The sequence below is a fragment of the Danio rerio genome, chromosome 13, assembly GCF_052040795.2.
Source record: "Danio rerio strain M-AB ecotype USA chromosome 13, GRCz13ab, whole genome shotgun sequence".
NCBI classification, from domain to species: Eukaryota; Metazoa; Chordata; class Actinopteri; order Cypriniformes; family Danionidae; genus Danio; species Danio rerio.
Window position 1 is genome coordinate 30075006 of NC_141033.1, and position 12269 is coordinate 30087274.

At 36.0% G+C, this 12269-nt stretch overlaps 1 protein-coding gene and 1 long non-coding RNA gene across 25 annotated transcripts in view; both read right to left on the minus strand.

Annotated features, from left to right (window-relative positions):
• kcnq5a (potassium voltage-gated channel, KQT-like subfamily, member 5a) overlaps positions 1 to 12269 on the minus strand; it is a 248828-nt gene that overhangs the window by 158017 nt on the left and 78542 nt on the right. The gene's annotated exons all lie outside the window — the stretch shown is intronic.
• On the minus strand, positions 5042 to 10465 carry LOC141377192 (uncharacterized). The gene is made up of 4 exons (XR_015506041.1): positions 9059 to 10465; positions 7443 to 8498; positions 6614 to 7342; positions 5042 to 6444 (listed from the first exon to the last, which is right to left on the minus strand). It is a non-coding gene; the product is annotated as an uncharacterized LOC141377192 (long non-coding RNA).

Sequence of the window (12269 nt, forward strand, 5' to 3'; positions counted from 1 at the left end):
TACAGTTACGGACAATAACATATGCGCTTTACTATATTTGAGAACACTGAAGCGGTTTTCTTGCGAGCAGTGTCTCTATCAGCCATAACACTTTTCTTTCTTTGGGGTGTAAATGTGTGTGTGTGTGTGTGTGTGTGTGTGTGTTCGGGGCCAGAGCAGAACACATAACCAGCGATGATGATTAGTGTAGTTGAATGTGAGTGTAACTGAGAAAGTGCAGATTGGCATAGATAGAGTGCATTTCCATCGTTTGTCAACCTGAGGCAGAGAGTAAGGTGAGTGTTCACACAAGCACACGCAGTCAGTGGCACACACCAACAAGCAGGAGCCAAAACGATGGCAAATCCAACAAGTTCAAAGGTAGCGTTTGCCAACTGGAAATATAAGCACTACTTTACCCTTGTTGAGGTGAAAGGCAGGAATGTTTATGTATTGTGCAATTTATGTTCAGGAAAAAAGAAAAAAAAGAAAAAAAAAGTCTTTCTGAGGTGACAAGTAATTCTAATCTACATAATGAAGCACGTTTACATGCCGCCTAAAAATTAGTGGCTATACAGGTGATAACGTAAGCTCTGCTACCAAAGGAAGAGACGAAGCCATGATGTCAAAGCAAAAAAAACGTATTTTTTCTCCACCAAAAACACTTATTACTCATTCAGAATTAAACTACATCATATTAAGATATGAAGCTGAGGACATGCTTCCATCGCTTTGTCCCACAACAATATTAAAATAACGTAGAAATAGTTTAAAATGTTTTAAATTTATATATTTTTAAGTAACGCAACAGCTACTTTTCCCTGGTAATTAGCTACTTTTGGAATTATGTAACTCAGGTACTATTTGTGAGAAGTAACTGCAACTATAACTAATTACTTTTTTAAAGGAACGTGTCCAACACTGTTGTTAAGTCACCAACACTATTTAAATACAGTGCGTTCAACAAAAAGAGTTCTGCTATTAATCACTTCAATTTAAAGATAGAAGTTGTAATTCATTCTCCATTTGTTACAAACCTGTTTAGGTTTCTTTATTATATTATTTATGATATTTTTAGGATAATTTGAAGAAACTTATAATATGCTGATTTGATGCTTACATTTATCATTATCTGTGTTAAAAACATCTTTACGAGACAGTTCACCCTGAAACGAAAAAGGAATCATTTACTTATGCTTTACGTTTCTTAAACCCCTGAGTTTTCCTCATTTTATAATATTTTATATTACATTTTATTGATAACTGGAAACTTATAGCCATAGTAGTTTTTCCTACTATGTAAGTCAATGGTTACAGGTCACAATTCCTCAAAATATCTTCTATTGTGTTCAACAGAAGAAAGAAACTCGCAAAATATTACTTTAGAAAAAACATGCAGTTGAAGTCAGAATTATTAGCCCCCCTTTGATTTTTCTTTTTCTTTTTTAAATATTTCACAACTTTCACAGTATATCTGATACTATTTTTCTTCTGGAGAATATCTTATTTGTTTTATTTTGGCTAGAATAAAAGCAGTTATTAATTTTTTTAACACCATTTTAAGGACAAAAACAGTCTACAGAACAAACCATCATTATACAATAACTAGCCTAGTTAAGCCTTTAAATGTCTCTTAAAGCTGTATAGAAGTGTCTTGATGAATATATAGTAAAATATTGTGTACTGTCATCATGGTAAAGATAAAATAAATCAGTTATTACAAATGAGTTATTAAAACTAATATGCTTAGAAATGTGCTGAAAATCTGCTCTCTGTTAACAGAAAACAGGGAAAAAATAAACGGGGGCTAATAATTCTGACTTCAACTGTATATATAGAGTCATTCTTGGTTCAGGTAAAAAAGCCATTATTAGATGCTGGTATAAACCTAATCCACCACAAATGCAAGATTTGACTGATGTTTTGAAAAATATATTCATTATGGAGAAAATTACATGTAGTGTGATTAACCAAAAAGATACATTTGGTGATTTGTGGTCTGAATGGATTGAGTACAATACTCCCATTAAATCTGTTGTCTTTTTTCTATAGAATTCTAAGATTTACTTTTTTTTTTTGTTAATATTGCCTCCCCCTCCCCCTTTTTTTCAATCTTCTGTATATAGTTTTGATAAGGATGATGTAAAATAAGGCAAAGGGATATGTTGTTCTGTTGCTGTCATGAAGAAATTCGTGCTTCCTCTTTGATCCCTAAATGGGGAATTTGAACTGAAAAGCGGTAAAAATGACAAATGTCTACTGATGCTGTGAGCTGTATCTCTCTGCAATAAAAACTTTAATAGAAAGTGAAAATAAATAAAAAAATAACAAGAAAGTCTTTAAACAATTAGTACTCTTTTCTCTCAATTTTTAAAGACTTTAATGCATCTTGCTCGTTAAACCTATTTTTATGTAGTATCTAAACTGTCAGCTGTCATCAGACTGTCTGAGATCTTGACGTAAGCTGGCGAAGAACCTCAGACATGAAGAGTGTGAAACCATTACCATGTTATCCTAGCCTGTTTTCAGACCTCTGTCTGGCAATCAATATGGATACAAACAGTCCCTCGCTCACTCAAACACACACACATTAGAAAAAGCTCCCAAGCCTACATTCTATTTTCAGCACATGTATCAATCACACCATTGCTTAAATATTAAAGCATGAGAGATGAGAAAGAAGTTGATATGAAATATGTAAAGACTCATTAGAGAAGACCTACATAAGATTGTCCATTTAATTAGAGGGAGACAGAAGATCTGTGATATTTCATACAGTCCGTATCTTTGAGCCTATGCCCGCGTTGCTCTTTGGAGAAGGCGAGTGACTGATCTCTTAATTATTGCTCGTTCTTTGTCTCTCCGCATCCATCTGAACTTTCCCAGGTCACCGTGTCGGAGAGCGCCGTGCGGTCATCAGCACCACAGAAAGGGTCAGAGCAAATAAAAATGTGCGGCTAGAAAGTGAGAAAAGCGAGTGAGTTTTATTGGGCCAGGCAGTGCAGCAGGAGGCTTAGTGTTTCCAGATGTGCCGGCAGTCCCAAAAGTGTGGCTGCCCTACCGTCCGTCTGCATTACAGCAGATCAGTGCTCTTAAAAAGTGCTCAGAGACTTCAGGAAGAACAGACACACGGGCTCAGCTGCTGCCACAGTACTATTCCTGGAAAAGGAGTTGACATCATTGATTTTTTTTCCTAATGAGTGGGCAGCACGAGTAAGTGTTTCATTTCGGTAGGTGTTCCAGTACTGTGACTGGACACGTTTCAAATGAAAACCATATCATCCAGAAAAGGAATGGAAATAGTGCTTGGGAACGTCTTTGTGTGTGTGTGTGTGTGTGTGTGTGTGTGTGTGTGTGTGTGTGTGTGTGTGTGTGTGTGAGAGAGAGAGAGTGTGTGTAGTAAATAAAGAAGGATGAAATTCGGTTGTATAATGACAACTTCTGATCATGTTCATTCACACCAAGGACATTAACTAATACAGTATTGATAAAGTCAGAGATTAAAATAAATCACAGCACAGCTACAACTTTCATCAGAATTTAATTTTAAATGCAAAATAAATCACAAAAAATTAAATAATCTCATAAAACATCAAATTCAAAACCATATAATTAAATTGTTTATTTCAATTTGCAATTAATTGTTTTATGTAAGGTATAGATGTTGCATATGTAGCGCACATGATGTATTTGAGTTTCTTTCGAAAAATGAAATGTCTTCCCATTACAATGCTAGCATTATATGAAAGTGGCAAAAAATGATTTGCAGCCTATGCTGTACGCAGATGTGGATGACGTGTCGAGTGCAAGTGACTTACATGTGAAGTCAATAATGCAAAGATGCGATTAGACATCCTGTGGTGCAAATCAAGTGCAAGCAAATCGTTTGGTGCTTTACATGTTTCAGACTCCAAAGGAAAGTGGGAGAAAACATCTAACAAACAGAGCAATGGAACAGACAGAAAAGTAAGCAGCTGACAATGATGGAGATCGGTTCAAGGATGATGGCTGCTGGATGTGACTGTATTGAAGGACATTATTTTTGCTATATATATATATATATATATATATATATATATATATATATATATATATATATATATATATATATATGCATACACTTTCCCTGCCATTGACATGGGGAAAATGCATTGACTAGTTTTACAGTAATCCGTGTTTTAGGTGTGTTATAGTAAGGGAAGCCTAAATGCATGTCCTGAGTGAGGTACATGATGTCAGATGCTCCAGAAGAGTGAAATCGGAGAAAGAGAAAGTAAGATTGTGTGTAAAAATAAGTTTTTTACAACCTTCCAATGGCTTAGTCCCTACCATTTTAGATCTGTTTTAGATCTTGTCTCGACAAGAGACCAAAATAAAGTAGCTTTATTTTTATGATTTTTGTCATAACGATTGCATATCTAACAAAGTAGGCTATCTAATATGTTAAATAAGATATCTGGTTTCCCCCACAGTCCAAAGACATGTGCTATATGTGAATTGGGTAAGCTATATTGTCCATAGTGTATCTGTGTGAATGAGAGTGTATGGGTGTTTCCCAATGATGGGTTGCAACTGAAAGGGCATCCGCTGCTTAAAACATATGCTGGATAAGTTGGGGGTTAATTTCGCAGTGGTGACCCCAGATTAATAAAGGGACTAAGCTGGAAAGAAAATATATGAATGAATAAATGAATTTATATCTATTTTTTTAAAACACTAATTTTCCAGAATTTATGTGATTAACCACCACAAAATCAGTAAATTTTTACTGAAAAAAGAAGATAAATAAATAAATCACAAACAAAAAAAAACCCAAAAAATGAGGGGGTCTGCACAATAGATAAACGCTAAAAAATTACCATGTTGAACTGAAAGTGCATTTTGGCCATTGGTGTCAAGTTATTGACACAGTAATTTAGATTGTACATTTTCAGTCATACAACCATTCTCTTAATATGTAATACTTATTGTAAAATGTACTATATGTTGTATTGCTTTGTTTGTTTTTAACAATTGTGTAATAGACTAGACATGCATGAGGTAAGAAAAAGTGTTGTATTTTGCCAGAAAAGGCCAATTTGGTCATGTGTCTTGTGGCAAACCAATAATATGACTTACTTTGCCATTATTATCACTGTGATTGTTATTTAGTGTTTAAAATTTGAAGCCGGGTTAGGTGTCTTAGGTGTTGTTGTAAATTTATGTCAAAATGTTGTTGCTTTTATTATATTTCTTACCGTTTAAGTATTTTAAACTTTTTTGTGTTGTTCATTGTAAAGGTTTATTTACAATAAAAAAGCTGTTTTATGTCTTCCACCATTGTGTTTGTGTATGTCTATGTGTGCTTAAGTGTTAGTTCAGGCACTATTTAGGCACCAGAACCATTTTAAAAGGATGGATTTGGCACTGGTATTAAAAACAAACAAACAAACAAACAAACAAATAAATAATTCCCAAACCTAATTCAATACATTTGGCAAAAATCTGTCAAGATGAAGAAATGTATGCGTCATGCACATTGTATGTTTACCCTAGTCTACTCTTAAAAACCGCAGTATACTTTAGGATTTATGGTTACCGTTCTTGATATGAACAGGCATTTACTGTTCAATCAATGGGCATTTCCTCAAACCATAAAGTGGCCTTTTAGAAGAGAGGTTTTGGATTTAATTGTATCAAGCAATTGAGGCCAATGAACTCAAATGAAATTTCCAGGCTTCATCCAACTCGCAAACAAATAGAGCAACTGAGAACCGTCAAGTCCATTTTAGATCTCTTCGGTTCAATTCACTACTGTATAACAATACAGCGGGGAGAGGAATATTAGCTAATCTCAATCTCTCTGGCTCTCTTTCACTTTTCCTCTCCTCTCTTTCTGTCTCTAATGAGCACACCACCCGCAGGCCAAGTGAGAATGGAGGGAAAGCTCCCAGAGTTCTCCCGGTCAAGCGTGTGTTTTCCTACTTAGCAGTAAGATGTTTAACCACTGTTTAACCACACTTTTGATTAGTCCTCAGACAAACGCCACCAATGACATTTTCTGGGCTGGAATCGGAATGAACGGTGGGAAACGAGAGAGTTAGAGAGGGTCAGATAGTGTGAGAAAGCAGCTTGAAAGCTGGCTGAAGACACTGGCTCTGGCACATATATATAGCATTTTTTTTCAACCATCACCAAAACAAAACAATTTTAATCCATACGCTTTTTTATTTTGCAGAATAAAAAAACTGAATTACTTCAGAAGTTAAAGTGATGATTTTCTGCAGAACTAACAACTTATGACTATTGCATGTGTGAAGGTCTATGAGACGAGTAGAAGACTTATTGATTTTACAGTTACAGAACCGCTATTACTCATTGGCAACCTCCAGTCTCCCTTGTGAAGCTATTATGGAAGTGATTGAAACTGCAATTCAACGACTGGCCACTTGAGGCTGGCTCCAAAATGGAGTAAATCCCCATAGACTTCCCATGCTAAACTGCCAAACCTTACAGTTGAAAAACATTTTTACAGTCTTTGGTTTTGGTATAGTTAATATTACCCTTCATAACAACTTTAACTGTGCATCAATACCGAAGCACTTCACACACTTTGACACTCTGAGTCACCACAATGAGTGTCAAAATTTGCTACATTGATCTCATATTTCAAGTGGTCATTGCAGCATATCAGCAAATCATATACATTCCCGCATAAAAACATGCTTTTTAGCGTAAAAATGTTGTGCGCTTTTTATCAAATTCATATAACAATGGAAGATCAAGTTGTAGCTTGTGGTGTGGCTTTGCTTCACTTATCCAATATGTGTCCATATGTCTGAAATATTCTGATGCGGCAATACGGTTTTGTACTGTTGCATGAGATTCCCGCTTTTTTTGAAAGAAAAAAAAATGTAACATTAATGCACATCAGTAGCTCGGCTTTTTTAATGTATGTCCCTGTAAGAAAACATTGTAAATAATTGATAATCCAACAACCGCAATAATCAAAACCTTGGGAACAACAACCAAAGATCACAATGACTGTGTTCTCTGGCCTCCTCTCAAGCGGTGAATATCTACATTCCGATTGCTTGCCACCGAACCGCGTCATAGCTCATTACCATAAAGTTGACCTGATTTTAACTCTGCTCAATGCCCACACCGTATTGCCACCAGCTCCCGTTGAAAATTTATTACTTCTACTTAGTGCTACTATGTCGCTCTCGCCACTTTTAGTGTGAACGCACAGTAAAGGTTTCTTTTTTCAAGATCTCATCGGTTTAATTTATAAAAAGGCTTAAAATTCTGCATAGTTAAGGGCATGGCCACTTAAGTGAGAGGTATTTGGTGATTGTTGTTACATAACCTCAGTTCATAGCTGCTGGATTTAGCATATCTGTGGTATTTGTTTAATGATGCTCTATATATTTTTTTGTTTCCTACTATTTCCTACAATTATCAAATAAAATGGCATGATGTGCTATTAACTGTGTTAACAGACTAGCTCTAGACTATAAAACAGTAATCTGAATTGTAGTCATACAAGGATCTGCTAGGATTTTAAATATAATTAAAGCTGCAGGCAGCGATGAAAGGGACCTCGCACCCGGGCTCACTGCCACACAATGGCTTTAGGATGACAGAGAATAGTAGACAATAATAATTTAGGCTGATAATTATAAAAAATCCTGAGAAATTCACAGATTTATGCAAAACTTCCTTCTGTCAGCGTGTTGCTATGACTGTGACTCAATATTGGCATGTAGATGTCTTCAGGAGAGGAGTCCCATTGAACCTGTGAATTTTCAGGCAGATCGGACATTGTGTGGCTGAGTTATAAGTATACAGTGTATTCCATGACAATACACTGAATTTTGTCAGTCCGCCACAGACACGCCCTTCGCCGAAAACTGTAGATCTTCACAAATTCACATCACAAAGGCCTTTGGATTATACTGACAAAACTTGTATTCAATCTGATAAAATTTGTAGGAGGAGTTTGTTAAACTGTAAAACATGTAATTTCCTGTGGCCAATAGGTGGCACTATAACTGTAACTAGATATTGGCAAATAAAGGTGTTCAAGTCAAGACTCTTATTCAACAAGTGGACTTTTAGGCAGATCAGACAATGAGACAAGAGTTAGAACAAATTCCTATTTTGTGGCAAACATCAAAGTTTGTGAGGCCGCCATGGACACGCCCATCAACGAAAACTCTACATCTTCACAACTTACCATCGCCAAGGCCTTTAGATGACAAAAGACCATTTCCGTGTTGATCGAATAAAATCCCTACGAGGCGTTTGTTAAAGTACAACGGCTGGAAATGGCAAAAACTTTTTTGGCAGACAAAGTTAAAAATATCTGTCTTCCTGTTGGGTTTAAGATTTCGCTCCAAGAGACTTCTTTTGTAGGTTTTGGCATGTTTGATGTGTGTGCTAACTTTCATATGTGTGCGCGAAATGTAACTCAGGGGCAACTCCGTCAAAAGTGCACAGGTGGCACTGTAGAGTCATTTTGCCACACCCACTTTCCACTTTCTTTAAGAGTTTTCGAGCATGTTTAGACCCTCAAAAATGCGATTCCTTTGAGAGACAAAGAAGATGAAGAAATTCCAATCGGGCCTATACACACCGTAGGTGCTCGGTCCCTAAAATAGCCTAGCATTTACTAACACATATTACTTTCCTGGAAAATTGTTAGGTCCCACTATATATTAAGTGTCCCTAACTACTGTGTACTTACATCAAAAAAATAAATACAATGTACTTACTGTGTTTATAATGTATTTGAGAACACTTGTGGTGCTTTTGAGTTGGAATAGAGGTTGGGTTATTGACAGATTTGGTGGCATGGGTAGGTTTAAGGGTAGGTTAAGGTGTAAGGGATGGTCAACAGTGTATTTACAAATGTAATTACAAAAGTTAACTACAGATGTAACTACATACATGCAATTAATCAAGCATAAGTACACAGGAAATACATGTATTTACACAATAAGTACATTGTAACAAACTATTAATTTCTATGTAAGTACATATTAGTTAAGACCACTTAATATAAAGTGGGACCAATTGTTATAAGAATAATGCTTACTGTGACCCAAATGCTAACAAGTCAACTTGTTTTATGTCAAAAAAAAAAGAAAAAAATGCAACCATGCATATTTTGCTCCGCCCACGTCCCGCTTCTTTGCCCATTTCCGATTACACTTATAGCTTTATCTGCGCTCCTTGGAAACCTATGAGTGATATCACATTTACTACATCCATATTATTACACAGGCTATGCTATTACTGTACCTCAGTGTTTACTCAATATTCAACAATCTTGACACACAGCTGCATGACGCCTGTGAGTGATTATTATCAGAGTCTTCCTTTCATACTTTCAGCTCTAGCCAAGGAGGTTGTGGAAAAATCAGCTTAAGGAAGAAAAAATAAAACGCATACCAACAACTCTTGCGTAAACATCTTCAGCAATGACATCATCAACGGACCACATCACGAGTCAAGTAGGTCAACCTGGAGAAAGCTGTTCATTAACATTCCTATTCATCTTTGTGGCAGTTGTTCAGTTGAGATTAACGCTTGACAAAGCAACAATGACTCTGAATGGCATCAATCTATAGCAGAGTTATTACTTTTTCCAACCAATGGTCTGAAAAAACAGCTTGAAAATAGTCATTAGGCTTGTTTGTGATGCTCACCCATGATGCTCCCAGGATGTATTGCGATTAGAAATGCGGTTTGCTCTGATGTCAAGTCGATGAAATATTACAAGAAGTGTACTATTACTGTTTATAGCCCATTTTGTAGGCTGAAATGAATGAAGTCTTATTGAAATCTGTCCAATTGGGAACTACCTAGAGGCAATGTAGTGGAAAGTTACTTTTGAAAGTAGTGCATTACAATATTGAGTTACTCCCCCCAAAAAGTAACAAATTGCATTACTTAGTTACTTTTTATTTTGAAAAAAGCAATACATTCTATTACTTTTGTGCTACTTTTGCTTACCTGGCTAAGGTTTGATCTCTTTCAGCACTCGCAGGTGTTTTATCACTTGTTTTATAGGGAAGATCTGCATTTAACAGCCACCTATATAACCTACACCTTCATTTTCTTTTAAAAAATGTAGGATAAAATCATATTTTCAGAACTTTCTTAGCCCAGAGCTATACATGCTGTATATGCAGATATACTTTGCTACTTTTTGTACATTTTGTGTTATTAGTTAAGTAAATTCAATAATGCAATAAAGCATACAAGTACTAACATGAAATAATTAAGGCAAAAGCAGACAATAACAAAACAAACAGTAAGATGATAAAAAAAAATTTCACCAAATCAAAATAAATATTTGAGCTTTATTTATTAAATAAATTGCTTCACATGGCCTTAACAAATGAGTAAATAATTTCCCAAAAGAGAAAAAAATCTTAAAATATTACAGTCTCTTTTACAGTATCTTTAGACAGTGGCTGCACCTCCTCAACAATAAAAATGCGTTCAGCCAACCAGATGTGCTTTATCCAGTGTTGTCCAAGCAGGTCCGTGCACATGAGATGAGAAATACTAGTTTTTTTTCTGTTATTTTTTGAATCAGAAAAAAAGTCTATATTAAAAAAAAAATACATTTCTATTCATAAATGAGTAATATTATAAAACTATACATTATATTTTTAATGTTGTCTCCACATTTACTCCAAATTTTTTTGCGTTCTGAGTTTCTAATATTCATTCATTTAACCATGGTGAACGCACAGAGAATAAAGGCTCTTGGTTTTGCACTCCTTTATTTTGGACAGAGGGTAAAGTTAATAATTTCTTTCAAATATTAACAAAAATTATATATAAAGTTTATTTTTGTTATGCCGACATGATGTATTGATCAATAGAAAAATCAGCTTGAGTTGAAAACTCAGTGTCTTTCACATATATAGGATTTCTGCAGATTTCACCAAGTCAAATTTAAGACTTTATTACATTTTTAAGACCATTATGAATTAAATTTCTTATCGAGGGCTAAGGAGTAAAGATTTTTACTGGCCCCATTAAAATGTTTTTTAATTACTTATATATTACTTAAATAATGTGTAAAAACAAGCAAGCCATAATCTTTCCAGGTCAGTGTCCTTCCCACATATGGGTCTAATCCCAATTCAATTTTTGTACCCCTACCCCTTCCCCTTTTCATGGCCCTATAAACAGACTGTTTAGACAGAGGAAGGGGTTTAACATTTACCCCTTAGGCCCCGTTTACACTAGTGCGTTTTAGTTTGAAAACGCATAAGTTTTGCTACGGTTACGCCAACCGTCCACACTACGCCGGAGTTCTCGAGCGCCGAAAACGGAGCGTTTCGAAAACGTTGGAGAGGCCGTTTTCATTTTGAAACGCTGCTGCTCCGTCTCAGTGTGGATGATGGAAAACGGAGACATCTGAAAACGGAGGCGGGGCTGCAGACGTTCGCCTCTCTGATTGGGGCTTTTCCTGAATATTAAGTAGCCTAACACACAGTTCAGTCCTGAATCTTCTCCGTGTAAGTTCAGACTTCGCAAGTTTGATCAAGGCTGCAGTCTCTTCTTCTCAGTTTGATATGGAAAAGCAGACTATACCGAGGACACGGGTAAATCTTCAAAGGGAACAGTGTACTTTATAACTTCATTCACATCACCCTGGCTTCGTTGTTTCACTTTCTCAACAATAAAATGCAAACATGATTTAAGGAACTGCCTATTTTCATTTTAATATTAGCAACTTAGACAGCAGACATGTTGAGGCGCCGTGCTGTATAAGATGAGCGTCATCTTCACTGTCTGGATATTTATAACAAAACGGAGCCGATAACAACTGCCTCCTTTCAATTTCAGTGAAAATACGAATCCCCTCTCTTTTGCTGAGTATCAGTTTTAAGAATCGATAATGGCCATTTTAAAAGTATAACATACAATAAGTTTATACATTATAGGAAATAAAGGCAAGCGATCAGTCAATATACAGAATGTACGTGGTTACATTAATCATTAACTTATCTTTGCGCTCAGCCAAAACACGTTACCTGAGAACAAGTAAAAGATTCCAATGCCCAAAGTCAGGGAATATGTCGTTAGATAAAGACAACAAGATGAATGAAATATCCCGTTTAATAAATATAGTGAGATTAGATCCAGCGGGAGATGCTTGATGAGAAGTCCGACTAGCAGAGCTCTCATCTGGGTACATGGGCTGCAGCGCTTGCCCGAGAGCGTCTGTGTGGTCACGTGATGTGCGTTTTCAGGGTTTTGGTGTGGACGGAGAGCAGTTCAGA